This window comes from Lotus japonicus, chromosome 4 (genome assembly GCF_012489685.1).
Source record: "Lotus japonicus ecotype B-129 chromosome 4, LjGifu_v1.2".
Lineage (NCBI taxonomy): Eukaryota > Viridiplantae > Streptophyta > Magnoliopsida > Fabales > Fabaceae > Lotus > Lotus japonicus.
The window spans coordinates 32,783,474-32,802,592 of NC_080044.1; the positions used below are offsets into that span (position 1 = coordinate 32,783,474).

Genomic DNA, 19,119 nt, shown 5'->3' on the forward strand with positions numbered 1-19,119 from the left:
ATAAAATGGAATTATTCAGTCCATTTACTACTTCAGTTGTCAATTTTTTTTTTTAATTCTGTAAAATTCACCCACATTTTTTGGAAAGGTTACTAAAGTGACCCTCGAGAAAATCGGGGCGTTACAACAACAATTGAAGCTCATTGGTTTAGAATCAGATTGTCAGGCTTCGCTATGATTTGAGGAGACGTTTCAAAGATGGTGGTTGGGATTCTTTTGATTCGCTGACCCTAGTGCTACTTCGGGGCGCAACACGTGGCGCAGACTCGACACATGTCAAAAAGGTCGCGATTCGGAGCTCGTGCGTGACTATGGTGAGGCGAGCGGACCAAATGCCATCGCCGCAAGCCTGCTTGTGGACTTAATCCGCCCGGGAAAAGGGAACGCAGCAAGAAGTTGACATGTTAATTGTAAAAGCTTTTCTCACCGAGCCATGTTGGCCATTGTTCTTCATTTTTAAACCTTAGGTTTTAGCATTGATTAGTTTCTTATGGTCTTCGCCCCAGCTTTTCTGCTTAAAGACACACTTAGCTCTTATGCTTCGAGCTCGGTGTCTTGTGGACTTGTGGACTGGGCGAGACCCCAAGGTCCCTCGCCCAGGAGCGCTAGCTTTGGGCGAAGAACGCACCAGGGACTTGGGCGCCCTCCCTGAGGTCCAACTGACCCATTAAGGTAAATTAGAGGTGCCAAGCCCAACTCCACACCTATAAATAGGGGATAGATACCAATTGTAAGGGACTCTTAGCTCATTTGAGAAATAACAAGATTGAAATTCAGTTACTCTTTCTCTCTCCAGCGGTTATAATTTCATTCTCTCTATGCATTCACATCACGTTCCTCACACTTTGGGTACTATACCTCTACTTTATGTTCTTCGATAGAACAACACACAAGAAATTCAGTTACATTGTCTCTATGTGACACCCGGGGCCGATGAGGGCTGGGAGTGATCACCGGTGCAGTGAGGCACGAACAAGGAGCGGCTCCTGGTAGGCTTCTAGGCGAAGGGGAACATGAATGAATCGATCTCACACCCGAACAAGAGTTATTCTGAGACTGTATAGGTATGGGACTCATAACAACAAGATGCATCTTCTTTTCGGGAGCCCAACTCATAAAATCTCCAAGGTTAAGTGTGCTTGCCTTGGAGCAATATTATGATGGGTGACCTTCTGGGATGTTTTCCCGAGAAGTGCGCGAGTGAGGACAAAGTGCACTGAAAAGACTCGTGTTGTTACCGTGAGGTCAGTCGTCAAGTCGGGATGTTACAAATGGTATCAGAGTCAACCTCTCCCAATACGGTGTGGTTCGAGGATGAACCAAGCGGAAGCTGGTGGGCATTTGACACTCGGGGCCGACGAGGGCGGGGAATGATCGTCGGTGCAGTTAGGCAAGGATAAGGAGCGACTCCTGGCAGGCTTCTAGGCGAAGGGCCACATGAATGAATCGATCTCTCACCGGAACAAGAGGTATTCCGAGACTATATAAATATGAGACTATACAGTTGAGGAAGGCATAAAATATTTGATTGGTACTACTCATAACAACAAGATGCATCTTCTTTTCGGGAGCCCAACTCATAAAATCTCCAAGGTTAAGTGTGCTTGCCTTGGAGCAATATTATGATGGGTTATCTCCTGGGAAGTTTTTCCCCGGAAGTTTTCCCAGGAAGTGCGCAAGTGAGGACAAAGTGCACTGAAAAGAATCGTGTTGTTACCGTGAGGCCAGTCGTCAAGTCGGGATGTTACACTCTAACTCTCTCACTCTAAGTGCAATCTCTCTACTCTAGGGACTATACCCTCTCTCAATGTTCATGTCAAGAACAAAGATGAAGTTCTTAAGTTCAGGCCATCAACTACTAGACCTCACCCTTATTCCTATAGCTCAAGTGCTCTAATACGTCTCATCCCAGGTTCTATATTCTGAGCCAAACTTCGATTTGTGCAAAGAATAAGTAAAACAACTTGTGTTCACTCAAGCTAATATTGAAACAGGGAACATGAACTCACAGATGAAAACCTTATTCCATATAAACTCAGAAGTTAAAACATAAACAAGTTAGGGATCCACATCCCTAATGCTAAAAGAAAACTTAGCAAAGCATGGCTAAGGAAAACTTAATTCCTAACCTGAGAAGAAGCCTTAGAGAAGCTCCAAAACACCTTACACAAGCTATTTGTTCAGAAAAAAAAAAATACAAATCTTAAATGACAAAGTTCTATTAATAGGGAAAAACAGACGATAAGGCACGTAAGTTAAGTTTCACCAACTAAGTTTTTAGACATCTTATGGATTTGAACATCTCTCCACGAAAATAATCATCAACATGAAATTAATCACTCACATAATTCTGATTAAGTCACAAATAAATAATAAGTTTATATCCCACACAACCGATAAATAATAAATAAAACAATACGCGACGATTGAGTTATTATTTTCCGCCATCGGAAAAATATTATAAAATAGAAAAACATAATCACTCAATTAAATAACACATAAAAAATATTTCATAAATATTTTCCGCCAACGTGGCGCGAATAATTATTCAAATCTACAAACACAGCAAAATAGCGTATGAAGCATAAATTATTTAATTCAGGGTCTTACACTCCTTATCTTTATCTGCTTCATATTCTTTATCAGGATCAACTTGTAAACGCATCTGCACCCACACATCTCGAGATATATGATCTGTAGTGGCTTCAATTGCTATTACATCTCAATGTTGCTTTTTAACTTCACCTTTATATGTATCATCCATAAGTGACTTCCTTTTTCTACCAATACTTCTTTTTCCCACTGGTATCTTTCCTTGAAAAATCTTGTCGCTACGGAATTTTGAAAGGACTTGTGAAGTTGAAGTCACATTGGAAGGAAAATCATGTCCTGGTTCCTGGGTAGTCATTCTCTTGTTCTTTGCCTCATCTAATTCCTGCATAATTTCTGACGTCAAGCGCATCTTTTGAGGCTTCTTATTCAAGGAATAAGACCCAAAATCATCAAAATCTCCAGTAGCAGTTATTGATTCCTTTAAAATTGTGCTGGAATTTCTAAATTCTCCATCAACTTGGGTGTCTACAGAAATAGGCATGGCTTCAGTACGAACCTTAAAATGACTATTACCCTTGAATTTGAGATTAGGAGTATCAAGCTCCATATTAGAAATGTTGTCTTCACAACCTGCCGCTAAAAATAAATATTAAAATTAAAAAAAAATTAGTACAAATTAGAAATAATTAACATCTAAACATTGTTAATATAATATAAAATCAGTCTTCAATGAAACAAAATTATCAATAAGCTTGGTATTTACAAATTCCATTCAGTTAGACATACCTCCTCTATTTATTTTTCCTTCTAGTATGAGGTTTGTGCAGCATTTTGGTGAAGCAGCACTTAACACTTCATGATTGCAGTTATTTTCCAATCCAACATCTTTATCTAGAGAAAATAGAAAAATAGAAGCCTCATATGGTAACATAATAAATAAGATAAAATTGTGCTGGAATTTCTAAATCTTCAATCAACTTGGTTGTCTACAGAAATAGGCATGACTTTACTATGAACTTTAAAATTACTCTTACCCTTGAACATGAGATAAGGAGTATCAAGATCCATATTAGAGACTTCATCTGCACAACCAGCCGCTAAAAATAAATATAGAAATAAAAAATTCATTTTTAGTATGAATTAGAAATAATTGACATCTAAACATTGTGAATATAGTATAAAGTAATTGTTCAATGAAACAAAATTACAGATAAGCACGATTTTTACAAATTTCATTCAATTGAACATACCTCCTCTACTTGTTTTCCCTTCTAGAATGGGGTTAGGACAACTGTTTGTTGATGCAACATTTAACACTTCATGATTGCGGTTACTCTCCAATCCAATATCTTTTTCTAGAGAAAATAGAGAAATTCAAGTCACATATTGTAGCATAATAAATAAGATAAATTGTGCTGAAATTTCTAATTCTCCATCAACTTGGTTGTCTACAGAAATAGGCATGGCTTCACTATGAACCTCAAAATGACTCTTACCCTTGAACTTAAGATTAAAAGTATCAAGATCCATATTAGAAACTTCATCTACACATATTGCCGCTAAAATTAAATATTAAAAAACGATTAGTATGAATTAGAAATAATTGGCATCTAAACATTATTAATATAATATAAAATCAGTATGTAAGGAAACAAAATTACTAGTAAGCTTGGTTGTTACAGATTCCATTTAGTATAAAATACCTCCTATATTTTTATGCCCTTCTAGTATGAGGTTTGGACAACCTTTTGGTGAAGCAACACTTAACACTTCATGATTGCAGTTATTCTCCAAACCAATATCATTATCTAGAGAAAATAGAGAAAGTCAAGCCACATATTGTAACATAATAAACAAGATAAAATTAAGCCAAAATTCTCAATTCTCCATCAACTTGGTTGTTCACAGAACTAGGCATGACATCACTATGAACCTCAAAATGACTTTTCCCTTGAATTTGAGATTAAGAGTATCAAGATCCATATTAGAAACTTTATCTTCATAACTTGCCTCTTTTTTTTGTTACAGGTGGAAAATCTTCATAACTTGCCTCTAAAGATAAATATGAAAATAATAAAATTGTTTTTTAAGTATGAATTAGAAATAATTGACATCTAGACATTATTAATGTAATATAAAATGATTCTTCAATGAAACAAAATTACCAATAAGTTTGGTTGTTACACATTTCATTTAGTTGAACATACCTCCTCTATTTCTGTGCCCTTCTAGTATGAGGTTTGAACAACCTTTTGGTGAAGCACCAGTTAACACTTCATGATTGCAGTTATTCTCCAATCCAATATCATTATCTAGAGAAAATAAAAAAAAGTCAATCCATATTTTGTAACATAATATATAAGATAAACTTACAGAAATATATCTTTATGTTACCAATTATTGTATTGAGTGCACCTTCTTCATCGCTTTCTTTCTCATTTCTAATTGGTACACAATCACCACCATTGCTCAGATCAATGCATTTGTTATCTATTTGGTCATTTTCATCAATACATTCACGATCAAGTTTTTGTCGACAGTTTTCACAAGACCACCTTTTGAAGTTTGGAACATCTAATTGAGGAAGGGCAGGTGTCTCATTGGGCTCATTCAGTGGAAATGGCCAACATAGTTTCCAGTCCTTTTTGCGAATTTCAGACACATAACCACTAAATTAACAATAAACATGTGTTAAGATGTTGATTTCCACACAAGAATTAAGTGAGATAAATTTTCTATTCAAAATAACCTACAATTAGTGGTAATAGATTTTGTTTTGTTTGTATTAATTAGTAAACTAAACTCTTTCTCACAACTATATAATTCTATATAATACGTTGAAATATCATGTTAAGACATTATTGACCAATTGATTCTTTAGGAATGTCCTATAATGTTACTTATGAACTAATTTCATCTAACTTACATATCATAAGTATTCTACAATCAACTAAGTTAATGTAGATATAAATTATACAAATCACGTAGCTAATCATATACACCTCAAATAATAAAAAATTGTATTTAAAATAAAAGATAGAAAACAAATAAATTAGTATAGTGTATTTATGTAGAAAAATTGGATATTTGAATTTTTTTGAGTGATACTTACCGTATAGAGAAATGCTCACATTGCGCGACATCAGTATTTTCACAGTATTGTGAAAGATCTACAACGATTGAGCCAATGTTGATGTTTGACGCCATGAACTTAATGATAATATGTGTTCCTGTTTACAAAACAAAAAAAGTAGGGGTTAAGTACAAATACCATTTCATTATTCATCCAAAAGAACAAAATTTTATCAAAACATTGAAATGAATGTTTCTACGAATCAAGTGACTACCTAGTACTGTGGCAACGATTCGTCAAAATTGATAGATGAATGCGTTTAGTTCCAATCGTGAGTACCAAGTCAATTATCATGAAATAAATATATAAGTCTATAATTTAAAATATTATTAAATAAACTCATCACGGAAAGTAAAAATGAATATTTACAAGTCGAATTAACTAATATAAATAAAATAACTTAATCTAGTTTATGGAATTTAAATAATTGATTTTTTTAGTTGATTCCATGGTCAAAGACCATTTAATTTGTAAGGAAATAAAATTTGAATAAATCCAAAAAACATAACATCTAGAATTTTTCAAGAAAGCACTTCAAGTTAAGTGATTTTAAGCGAGCAAATTCAAATAACTGGTTTTTCGACAATTCAAAACTCTAAGAAAACTCACATATCCATATATATAGTTTTATGTATTTGAATCAAGGGCCTTATATTCTTTAAATTAAGTATATAGTTTCAAGAACTGTCATTGAATTTGGGGTTACCTCTAAAATATTTTGTAACAAAATATATAACTCATAATTTATACCCGCTAAATACAAAAAACATCATGTTTTCCCTTTGAAAAGAATCTAACCGAAGCTTTTGAAAAATGGAGCAATAAGAAAATGATACAGTCTCATTCTCAAAGCATGATTAACAAGCAAATCAATTGTGAGATACATCTAATTCCTTAAATTTACACAGGGAAATGAATAATTGCATAAGTAAACTAAATCAAGTTATTTATCGTACGATATAATCAGATTGGGTATGAATTAAAAAAAATTAAATAGATTTATGATCGTATACCTGTATAGATCTTCTAGATTGATTGGTAGGAACTTAGTGTGTAGATAGGTTTTCGCGCAGTTTATTGTGACATGCGGCGACACGCTCTCTGTGGTAGAAAACCCTAAATAATATCGCTTTATACGGTGTGAACAAACATTTGGTGGTAGAAATGGGCCAGGCCTAGCTTATCTATTGGGCCCAAAGTTTGAATATGATTCAGTAACTTAATGTTGTTAAATCTTTAAGAATTATGACATTTTCAAACATTTGATCTTACTTTGAAAGTTCGCACTTAGAATATTACATCAAAATAGGCTAATGAGCTTATGTCTGTGATGTAGATATGAAGGTTTAAGACTTAAGATAGATTTTAAAAAATATATAATTTATATATATATATATATAGCGTATCAAGTGAGAGCAATGTTTATTGTGAGAGATGAGAGGATTGAATCTTGACCATTTGATCTCACATGAGTGGTTGAGATTAAATGCTAATTAATGATCATGTGACTTTTTGAAAAGTCATGTGACTTTATGTTTTAATCTTGACAATTCATGTTAGATCAAATGGTCAAGATTCAATCCTCTCATCTCTCACAATTAACATTACTCTCACTTGATATGATACTCGCACTATTTTTCATGAAGGAGTACAATAACATTCTACACCGTTTTACTTGGACAAAAATCTCCACATAACTTCTAGTTAATGAATTAAATGGAAGGTTAGTTTTGTACTTTCATTTTTAATTTTATAATTAAAAGGCTTAATTGCCCTTTTCGTCCCTGATCTATACCATTTGTGCAATTTTGATCCCCTTTGTTTAAAACGAGCAATTTTGGTACATTAAAGATCAGAACGTGACAATTAGGTCCTTCCGTTAGTTCTCCGTTAAATAGTTAACGTCGTTTGCCTATGTGGAGCTCATTAATGACGTGGATCTAACTGTGTGCGCCACCAGAATGCCATGTAATTAAATAAATAAAAATAAATTTAATTAATTTAAGTTAAAAAACTCATTAAAAAATAAAAACCATTGCCCATTTTCATCTTCCCTTTCATCATCTTCATCATCTCAGCAACATCTTTCCAATTTCAGAAATCAATTCAACCCGAAAACCAGCAACAAGAACGTCAACGTCAACATCAACCTCAAACCCCTCCCCCTTTCCTTCCCATGCTCATCAACCCCAAACCCAAACCCGTTAACCTCCCCTTTCATCCCTTTTCTCTGACCCACCATTATCATCCTCTTCCCCACTTCATCAAATCAACAGGTACGTGTCATCAAACTCATGAAAAAATAAAAGATTTCTTTGTGCATAAACAACTTTTAATTTCCAACAAAGAGCAATTGACAATGGAAGATATGTAGCAAAATCAACGGGTTAACAAACAAATTTACTTCAAGGAAAGATCTGCATTTGTTTCCCTATCTTTTGTGTGATGTCATGCCAATTCTTCAGATCGATAAAGAAATATAAAAGGCTTTGGTTGAGGGTTTGGAAAAGGGAGGAAAATAGAAGAGAAAACCTAGTTGAGAAAGTAGATAAAAGAACCAAGCTTCAACCTTGATGAAGGCATATCGAAGAACCAAGGTTGAACCTTGATAAAAACTTATTTGAGGAAGGCATATCGCTTGAGAAAGGCAGATCGAAGAACCAAGCTTCAACCTTGAGAAAACCCAGTTGAGGAGGGCAGATCGAAGAGTCGTGGATGGTAGAAATCATGGATTCCAACGGCGACGGAGATGGATTGTGGCGTTAGGGACAGCGATGACGAAGTGGTGCGAGTTGTTGAGCGCCGGTGGGGATGAAGGTGGTGGTCAAATATGCTGGTTGGCCCTGGTTCCAGACGGGTGCTGGTTGTTGGTGGCCGTACGGTGGGCTCGTCGTTGTTCACCGGTGGTGTAAGGGAAGAAGGATATGAAGAGGAAGAGAATGGTGGTGCTGGTGAAAAGGAACAGAGATGTTAGGGGAGTTGTGATATACTCACACCTCCCTTTCTCTTATGTAAGACCCAAGTTTTTAAGTTTAGAATAAGTGAAAGAGATTTCCATTTACGATTAGGCTTGATGTATCGTGAAGGAAAAACCTGAACAAGAGTTTATCGAATGAAATAAATTTATGAAGGAGAAAGTTCAGGAAAAGTCTAAGGATTGTATCAAAATCGATAAAAGGTATAGCACGATCGATATACGCTTAAACCTAGGGCAAAAACACTAGTAAATAGCTAGTTTACACTTAAAGACACGATGGAAACTAATTCCAAAAATCTTCAGAGAAATGTTAGAACTTCTCTTAATCCATATATAACAAGCGTTTCGAGGAGAAACCCTAGCATGTACGAACGTCCGATTCCAATCATCGGAAGTTTGCCGAAACTAAAACCCTGATAGTTCAAGAAACCTAAAATCAACCGACGATGAAGACTTTTTCTGTTCGGAGCTTCAAATAAGGATTTCATCCGCGTTGGCCCACTCTAATCGACGTTCCAAATCTTTCTTCAGAAGGAAGTTTCTGCATCCGAGGTCAAAACCATAAACTGCATCTGAAGCCGGTAAGCATTAAAAACAAGCCTCGAAAACCAAAAATCATACCGATATTTCTTTGAAGAATTAGAAGATTCAGCGGGGAGAATATCGTGTCTAAACAAATCTGTACCGGTTTACAATATATCTTCTCAAAATATCTATCCATCCTTATCCGATCTTTACAAAATATCTATTCATCCTTATCCGATATTTACAAATATCTATCCATCCTTATCTAACCTTTACAAAATATCTTCCATTTCATTCACTATATATAGGTTGTAGCTTGAAGAATGAAAAAGCAAAAATCTCACCAAAAACCCACCCAAACCCGCGGCCAAGGAGGAAGGAGGAGGAGAAGAGTTTTCGCCGATTCTTTCCTGATCGTTCCATAGTTCGTTGCTACGCGTAGGCCTCAAGGTACTGATGCTAATCCTTACTTCTGATCGTAAATTCTGCCGCTTTTCTCTACGCTTTTCTGTGCTCTAAGTTTTGAGCTTTTTGCAAAACTATCCAAATAACTTCATCTTTCTATCTAAACTTATTCCCTGCGTGCCCCTGAGCATGTTTAGCGGATTACATTTCGCCGATTCTCGCCGAATTGCCGTCGAGTTTCAATTCTGCTCATAATACCCATTTTTGGCTAAAGTTCCAACCTTTGGGCTTAAAACCCTCGACTGAGCTTAGCGTTAGTAAGATTAGTCGCCATAATCATCGATGGTATCAACCCCATCTAATTTGTTTTTCGAAATTCTGATTTTGAGTTTCCGAGCTAAAAATATTGACCAAAATACCCCTGCGACAGTTTTCGATTCGATAATTTTTCTGAGAGTTTCCTTGGCCTAGATATCGCCTAAGAATACCTAGGAATCGATTTAGATCGAAGAAAAAGTTCGGAAACCCTATTTTACATAGTGGCCGAAACCTATTGCTTAGGGTACCATGTCCAAAAATAATTTTTGGGTCTCTATGACCTGAGCCATTGCGTAGCTCTTTCGATTGTCGAAATTTTGGCGCTGGTTTCGCGTCATTCCGAGTTCTGTAGCTCGGGTTATGCTCGTTTTAGCGAACGAGGTTCTGTCATCTATCCATGCTTAAATATTGTACTCTGAAGCTTCTTAAGCTTTGTCTAACGCTAGTTAGTATTGTTTTAACCGAATTGACTTGTTTTGATTGACTTTCGCTTCGTTTGCTCAAAGATTCGTTTGGAGGAACACTTGGAGCAGGAAAAGAGGATTGTGAAGGAGCCTTGCTTGAACGCACTGGACGAGTTCGAGGTTAGGGCAACTTACTTGCTAGCTAATGCTTTGTAGGCGTCGATAAATTCGACTTGAATTATTGTTTATGCATATGAATTGTCTGGATTGAAAATGTTTTCTGAAGGCTTCGGCCGAGTGAACTGATTGAGACGTGTGTCTCCGTTTTCTGGGCTTCGGTCGACATGGGAGATTAGGATTTATAGCATTGATATGTTGATAATTGACTCGCATGCTTAATTGTTAAATGGTTAACTATAGGCTATGTGATTAATTGTTCACATGATATTTGGATTATATTGATTATATTGTGTCTTTCTACTACACACTTGAATTGCTGACTATATTGAATATACCGTGCAATTGTGCGAATGAGTGAGGAACGTCAAGATAGTGGATAACGGGTAGTTATGCCAGACTCCTGACGAGTTTTTGGATAAAGTTTGATGGGACGGACCGAGGTTCGTACCATATTATTGTTTTATGGATCGAGACTTTCTCAAAGGAAAAATTGAGTTTGGAAATGATATTGGAAAAACCCCATTTGAATTCACGTAAGAACTTGGGTTGTTCTGTCTAAGACAAGAAGGGCTTTTAATGAGGCATTGTGCCCGGCTAGCTTACCTGGGAACTTCTCGGGCCATTACTTGGGTGATGATGGACCTTTTGTTTTGAGACCTTCTCCAGGGAATCATTGGAATTATGGGATCTTTGAAACTAATAGGATTAGAGACGGAACTTAAACAATTTCATAATGAACCTCCATAATGTATTAAACAACCTCAAAACCCTTAATATGATGATAAAAGACTCAGACGGAAGTTTAGGGCTTGAACATTAAGTTTTGAAAATGAGAAGTGTCGTCGGATCCAAGTTTCTGGGGAAAACCATTGTGCGTTGGCACTTTGCTCGATGAGCAAGTTTTATCAGTTGGCCAATCCAGGGATAAGCCGGGGAACTAGTCAGTTATGAGTATGTTGATACTCTTTTGCTCGTTGAGCAGTTTGTTTGGCCATCGAGATGGTGAGCCATGGTAAGTTGAAAGGTCACTGAGTGCGAGCTGCATTCTTTTGCTCGTTGAGCAGTTTGGTTGGCCATCGAGATGGTGAGCCCAAGTGACTAGGAAAGTTACCAAATGCGATTAGCACTTCCTTGTTTACCTTAGGGTATTGTAGAGACAATGTACTCTAGCTAGACACGCGTGCCTTGGTGAGGAAGATTCGTTGTTTGGCTAACCATATTGCATTCATGCATACATTTCTTGGAAAGTGTGCTGCTTTCCGAAGGACGATCTCAGATCGGACTTCATTGGAGCGAGATGCTTCACTGGAGCGTGCAGCTTCATAGGAGCGAGATGCTTCACAGGAGTGTGCTGCTTCACAGGAGCGTGCAGCTTCATAGGAGCGAGATGCTTCACAGGAGCGTGCTGCTTCACAGGAGCGAGATGCTTCATAAAAGCGAGATGCTTTAGCGGAGCGAGATGCTTCGGGTCATCGTGAGGGTGACATTTTATCCGGATCATATTTTGAGCATGACATAGCATTGACATACCATGCACTTAACTATATTCGTTGATATATTGCTTATCGAGTTTTCGAGATATAACTTATTGAATTGTTGAGATATTGAATATTGAATTGTTATTAGAAATCTGATAACATGTTATGTATATACCTTAGGGTAGACGATACAGAACTTATATGTATATATACAACCTATATATATATACCCCTTTATTCATCACATGTTGCTTGTATTATCTATTATATTCTGTGAGTTGACCCTAGCGCCTTGGCTTTGCGTGTATGGTTGTGTTTGGGCGGTCGGCCTGCTGCCAGACGTCCAACAGCTGATTCAAGATGGTTCGTCGTTCGGGGAGGATCCTGAGCGCAATGACTACTACTGAACCTTCGGCGTGGACCCGGACTTCATGCATGATCGGAGGAGGGTCGATGTTAGGAGTGTATTATATGGGGGATTATTTTCACAGCTCTGATTGTCGTTTCTCATTTGGGGCAGAATAGGTCCCCGACTATTAGCTTTTGTGTGGTTCTCTTCCAGGAGGATCACAGGGAGTTTGTCGGGCATAGGAAGTATTTCGAAGGCCGTTTGGGGCTGACTTATCTTCTTGAAAACTGTATTCATAAAACTCATGGCTCTGACCATGGGATGTACTTATTCGCCTGCGGGCACTATCTCCAATTACTTTATGATCATTATCTTTGGGTTGAGTCTTCATTATGTTAAGTCTTCTATTTGAAAAGAAAACGAAAAAAATATTTACGCATTTTCCGCACTATTGATTTAAAGTCACTAAAGTGGCACCACCGAAATCAGGGTGTTACATCTTACATATCATTTCCACTCTGTTTTCTTCTTTTCTCTCTCTGCATTTCCTGTCACATCACTCATTTACTTCTCTTTTCTTCATAATTTGGTGAGGTGGAGGTGGAATTGGTTTGTGAAAAGATTATTATTCATGTTAGGGTTAGTAGTGGTGAAGAAGAAGAATATGGATATTTTTTTGTTACATAATATTTTTTTATTACATAAGGGACTTTATTTATTAAATGATGTATTATTTTATTTTAAATGAAATGGCATCCAGTGGCGTCCGGGTGGCAAAATGAACAGCGCCTCGTCATTAATAAAGGCCACATAGGCAGTTTCCGTTAGAAATTAGACGGTAGGGACCCAATTGTCACGTCCTGATTTTTGGTGTACCCAAATTGCTCATTATAAACAAAGGGGATCAAAATTGCACAAGGGGTATAGATTAGGGACGAAAAGTGCAATTAAGCCTAATTAAAAAAAATCTAATTTCCCTCTTCTCTCTCGTCTTTAATGACTGCCCCATATAGTACCCTCTCTCACCTGGTTTTTTTTTTAGATAAGCAAAATATTATATTGAAATGAAGTACAAGGGGTACTTCAACCCAATACAAAAATTGAGAGAAAAAAAAAAAGAAAAATACAAACAGGAAAAACAACAAAAACACACCCATCCTAAATTCAGCAACAACCACAAATGTAGCAAACGTGATACAGCTAGGGAATAGCCAAACCGTTTGCTGCCCCAATCCAAGGAAAAGTAGCAGCACCCCACATCAAAAGCCAGTGAACAGACACAGGAAGCAAAAAATACCAAGAGCTCACAATTCCAATTAATATGCCACCAATCTACCTGCAATATCACGAAAATATGACAGCCACTTGAATATCACTAGGATCCTTCAATGCATTGCAGTGGATTAGTGAACCACGCAGCCACAGGGTAAATAAAGGTCCGCGAGTTCGCCTTGTTCCATTGCAGAGAACGGCGCTTTATAAGCTCAAGAATGGTGCCAAAATTGGCAGAACCTCCCCTGAAAATAACATTATTCCGCATTAACCACAGTGACCAAATTACAGCCAACCAAACAGATCGAGACAACCGCCGTTGCGATGCATTTCTGCCAATCATGAACTGCTGGAAGTGATCACGAACACAGCTGCCAATCAAAACCGGGGTACCCAACCAATGGAAAACTCCATGCAAAACGCTGCTCGCAAAAGGGCACTCAAATAACAAATAAAAGCCAGATTCCAAAGTGTTATTACAGAAAGCACAAGTAGCTTTGCCAGGGGAAATAATTACATGACGCTTCAACAAATTCTCCCTACAAGCAAAGCGGTTCAACATAACCCTCTCTCACCTGGTGCTGAACATAGCGCAAGGCCCCTAAATTGGAGTCTATGGAGCGAAAGGGAGGTGACGTTGGCCTATGTCAGTGGTCGTTCAGTCTAGATTCGGACGGTGGGTGCAGATTCAGCAACGCTTTGTCCGAGTGGCGACATGGGGGTCGTTTGATGGAAAAAAATGGAGGGCTTTGTCATGGTGCTCTTTCAAATCATGCGTATTGTGGTGGTCATCAAGTTCAGATTTGACATTCTAAATAGTGAAATTATGATTCTGAGAAGACAATAAACAACTCTGCACTTTTTCTATAAAGATGATATTTGAAAAAAACAATCAAGGAATTGATGCTTAAAAATAGTTGCATCACCATTGTGCACCTATCCAAGCCAACAGAGAAGAAGACGATAAGCAACCAAGATAAAAAAACTCTGCAATTTGAATCGTGGAGTGAGAAAAGGGTGTTGGGAAATTACCAACAAAAGTAAGTTAAATTATTTCTTAAAAAAGAAAATGGGGGTATTTTTGTCCAAAATGAAAAGTTGAAGAGTGCTATTGTACTCCTTTATAAAAAATAGTAGGATTATTGTAACGCCCCGACTATCAGGGGTCATAATTAGTAACCTGCTAAAGTAAATATGTAATCATTCTCCCGCCCAACACACATGTCCCTAGCTTTTACCACTTGAGCTATAATTCGGGGACTCACTCTCAACTCATGAGAACTTTAAATGAGACTTGAGATATTTCCTCTTGTAAAAAAAAGAGACTTGAGTTGAGAGTTGGGAATGAAAAAGATCCATAGTTCTTGAGGTTGGATTTGCCACCCCACTTTAAAGTAGGGAAATACGAAAATACCCTCTTCTTAAGTACTCTGGAAGTTAAAGTTTCGAAGTACTCCGGAACTTAAAAACTTAAAGTTCCGAAGCCTTTGCAACTATAATTAACACCCCATGTTTTTTAGTACCCGCAACTAAACCTGGGATGCCAGATCTGATATCTGGGGTGCCAAATTCAACTTCCCGTAGTTCTACTTTTGGGACATATCGGTAATTGATTTATTGTTATGTTCTGCGCTTCCATGCTCAATTTCGTCGACAACTCCAGATTTTAGCCGAAGTTGACCGTTGCATCACTACCATGGGTCCTCCTCTGCATAACCCTCCTTCAACCCGAACAAGCATCTCAAAGAACAGTTACATTCTTCTTTCCTATCTTTTTTTCTTCCACATATGATGATGATAATAATAACTATTCTCAAATTCTCATCACTGAGGCCCATTTCCCCTTTGACCTAATTTCACAGATTCGTGAGCAATTTAAGTGGATCCTCTATGCTCGAAATCGCGGCGCTTACGATCTCTATCCCCGTGAGTTACCCCACATTTTGCACGCTACTTAGCATCACAGTATCATACTTCAATGTGATGTTATTTTCTGTTTTCTCTTACAGATTCTGGTCATTATTCGTCCGTCCATCACCTCCATTTCCACCAATGGTTAGTTCCTTATGGATTTTCAGTTTCGCACTATCAAATCTAGTGCGAAAACGTGTAGTCTTGTCATAGTCACTCATGACTCATTACCTTTATCAATATTACTCATAGAACTATTCTTTTTTTATTTGGAAAAGCTGCAATCTAGAAACTGATGTCCCTTTTTGACTCTTTCTATCTAAATTAATGCTTTGTTTGGTTGGAAGGAAAGAAAATGAAAAGGAAGGAAAACACGGAAATCGATGAATGAATTTAATTTGGAAGTTTGTCCAAATTCATTCCTTACTTTTCGTGTTTTCCTTCGTTTTCCTTTTCTTTCGAGTGAATCACCATTTTGGTCCCTAAGAAAGTAGGCACCGGTCATATTAGTCCTTAGAGATCATTAATGGTTAAAAAAATCCTTGTAAGTGTTGACGTCGGTCATAGTAGTCCCTATCTAAGTTTGGCTGTTAGTCCCTGGAACGGAAAGTGCTCATGTGTCACGTTATGTGCCACGTAGGTTTCAATTTAGTTCCCGACGTTATCAATTAAGTCCCTAGGTAATTAAATTTAATTAAAATAATGAGTTAAAAAAATAAAAATACAAGAATAGAAAATCTTAATTAAAAAAATAAAAAATAAGCCAAATAATTAAAAAATCAGATAAAAACTTAATAAATAAAATGCTTAATACATCAGAAGGCCCTTATAATTGTAAAGGGAATCAAATCCAGGGCCTAGAAATTTTTTGCATCAAATTGGGTCCCTAGAAATTTTTTTTTAATTCAATTAAGGCCAAAGTGTGTCAGCCTTCAATTTTATCTCAATCATCAATTCCACGTGGCTTTTATAATTTTTTTAATTATAAAAATAAAAAAAAATATTTTTAATTCCAACTCAAATATTTAATCAAAAAAAAAAATTTAAAAACTTAATAAAACATTTTCACCCCCATTAAAAAATGTTTCAAACAAAAATTAAAAACTGAATTAAAAAGCCAAATTCAACCACCCACCGTCCACAATTTATCATCACCCATAGTTGAAACTTAAAATTGTTCTTCAATATTTCAAATCAAATCTTAAAATTCATATAACACATGTTAATTTGATTCTAGCCTTCTAGGTCCTGCATTGGAAAAATGAAGGGATGCATTTGACAAAGTAATTCATCAATTACAGGTGCTTTAAAAGCCAAATTAAAATCAAATTATTTATGGTCTCCTGGGTTGAAAAAGATGAGTTCTTCATCTGATTGTGCAACCCAAAACCGTTCCTCTTCTTCCCTGCACCATCCTCACCACCTCGGAGCTGGCAAACCCACCATGATCCGCCCGCAGGCGTCCCTCACCCACATATGCGGTTTTGCAACTGCAGCACCTGAAAAAAAAAAACCACAACCCCCACAACTACCCCAATGAGCCACCAGTAGCCCCATGAATTAACATTTCTACTTCAAACCTAAACCTCCCAAATACATCCATAACAGTAACCATCCATATCTGCAAATCCCAGATCCACCATCCTAGATTGAAACCCAACAACTCCAGCACTTGCAAACCCAGAAAATAACCAGAAAAACCCCAGAAAAACCAACAACGGAACACACGGAACCAGATGCATTCGCTGGATCTATGCGTGGGGACGAGAGGACAAGTTTAAGAAGAAGAAATTGACAAGATTTGTGTGTTTTAGGAATAAGTGTCGTTCTGGAGTGAAGGAGAAGAAGATCTGTTGATGGTGGATGCACAACAGCATCGCGCACGCCCTCTCGGTGAAACGGTGAGACAAATATGGAGGAACGAGTAGAGAGGTGGTGGTCGGTGGGGTAGGGAGGAGAAGATCTGTGGTGGGTGGTGACAAAGGGCCATGGTAGAGAGGATGTGCAGAAGAGAGGTGGTGAAAATAATGATTTTATTTTTTAGAAGAAAAAGAAAAGATTTTATTTCGTTTTTAAAAAAATCAATTTATTTATTTATTTAAAATTAAATCAAATCAGTTTTATTTTATTTTTTTAATTAAAAAAGTTATAAAAGCCACGTGGAATTGATGACTGGGATAAAATTGAAGGTTGGCACACTTAGGCCTTAATTGAATTAAAAAAAAATTTCTAGGGACCCAATTTGATGCAAAAATTTTCTAGGCCCTGGATTTAATTCCCTTTACAACTACAGGGGCCTTCTGATGTATTAAGCCTAAATAAACAAATCACATCATCAACTTCTTCCAAAGCTTCAACAGGTAGATTTAGTACAAAGAGAACAAAGATAATTAAAAAGCAACATCAAAGGAGACTAAGAATTAAAGTGCAGCAAAATGAAACTAATAAAAGGAAGGGAACGAATGTTGTAGCAGCTTCAGCAGCATCACGTCCCTCACATATTGCAATTGTACTTGAAAGCCTCTCCATGAAATTCACAGCAACCCTTGATGAGGTTGAGTGGAGGCTTTGGATCGGTGGTGGCTGGTCGGCAGTCGCTGTAGTGAATCGGTGGCGGCTGGGTGGCGTGGAGGCTTTCGGGAGGGGATGGGTTTGGGTTAGGTTTCCAGAAGATGAAGATGATGAAAATGATGAAAAGGATCTGGGGTTTTTTTTTATTATAACTAATATTTAAAAAAAATCTGGTTAATTTTTTATTTTTTGTAATTCATAATTTTAATTAAATTTAGTTTGGATTTTCTATTTTTTTATTTTTTAACTCATTATTTTAATTAAATTAATTACCTAGGAACTAAATTGATAACGTCAGAAACTAAATTGAAACCTACGTGGCACATAACGTGACACATGGACACTTTCCGTTCCAGGGACTAACGACCAAACTTAGATAGGGACTACTATGATCGACATCAACACTTACAGAATTTTTTTGGCTTAAAAGCATTTCATGCCCCTGATATATTACATTTGTGCAAATGTCGACCCTATTCTTTTTTCGTCTATGTTTGTACCCTTCATGTTTCGTAAACGTGCATCGTTTGCCCCTCCGTTAAAAAAAGGTGTCCTTCCGTTAAAAAAAAAGACGACGTGGCTGTTAAATGCCACGTCAGCATCCTACATGTCACGCCATGTCATTAAATAAAAATTTAGAACTTGAAAAAGGAGAGAGCAAGATTCGAACCCAAGATGTTGGACGGGCAAAACACACACATTACCAGTTGAGCTACCAAATCAATTGGAAAAATAATAACATAATATTATTAATATCATACTTATTCTTCATCTTCTTCAAATTCATCATCTTCACGTTTCTGGGTTTCCAACTCTAAATCTTGTGTTTTCTTCTCCCCCACTCTCCACAACCTTCCAACTCTCTCCAAACTACAATGAATGAATCAAACCCGTACTATTCTTCAATTCTCTTATCCTTATACACCAATTCCATGTTAACCAAAACAGAGGCCTCTTCTCGCTCCTTTGCTTCCCGCTCTCCCTCGCCGCCGTCGTATCATCCGTCCACGCCACGATCTCATCTTTCAACGGCAAGCACGCCT

At 37.1% G+C, this 19,119-nt stretch overlaps 1 long non-coding RNA gene across 1 annotated transcript; it reads left to right on the forward strand.

Moving 5' to 3' along the window:
• The first annotated feature begins 15,248 nt into the window (after positions 1-15,248).
• Positions 15,249-15,644, forward strand: LOC130710991 (uncharacterized). Its single transcript, XR_009010533.1, has 3 exons — positions 15,249-15,345; positions 15,457-15,520; positions 15,604-15,644. It is a non-coding gene; the product is annotated as an uncharacterized LOC130710991 (long non-coding RNA).
• Positions 15,645-19,119: the final 3,475 nt, after the last annotated feature.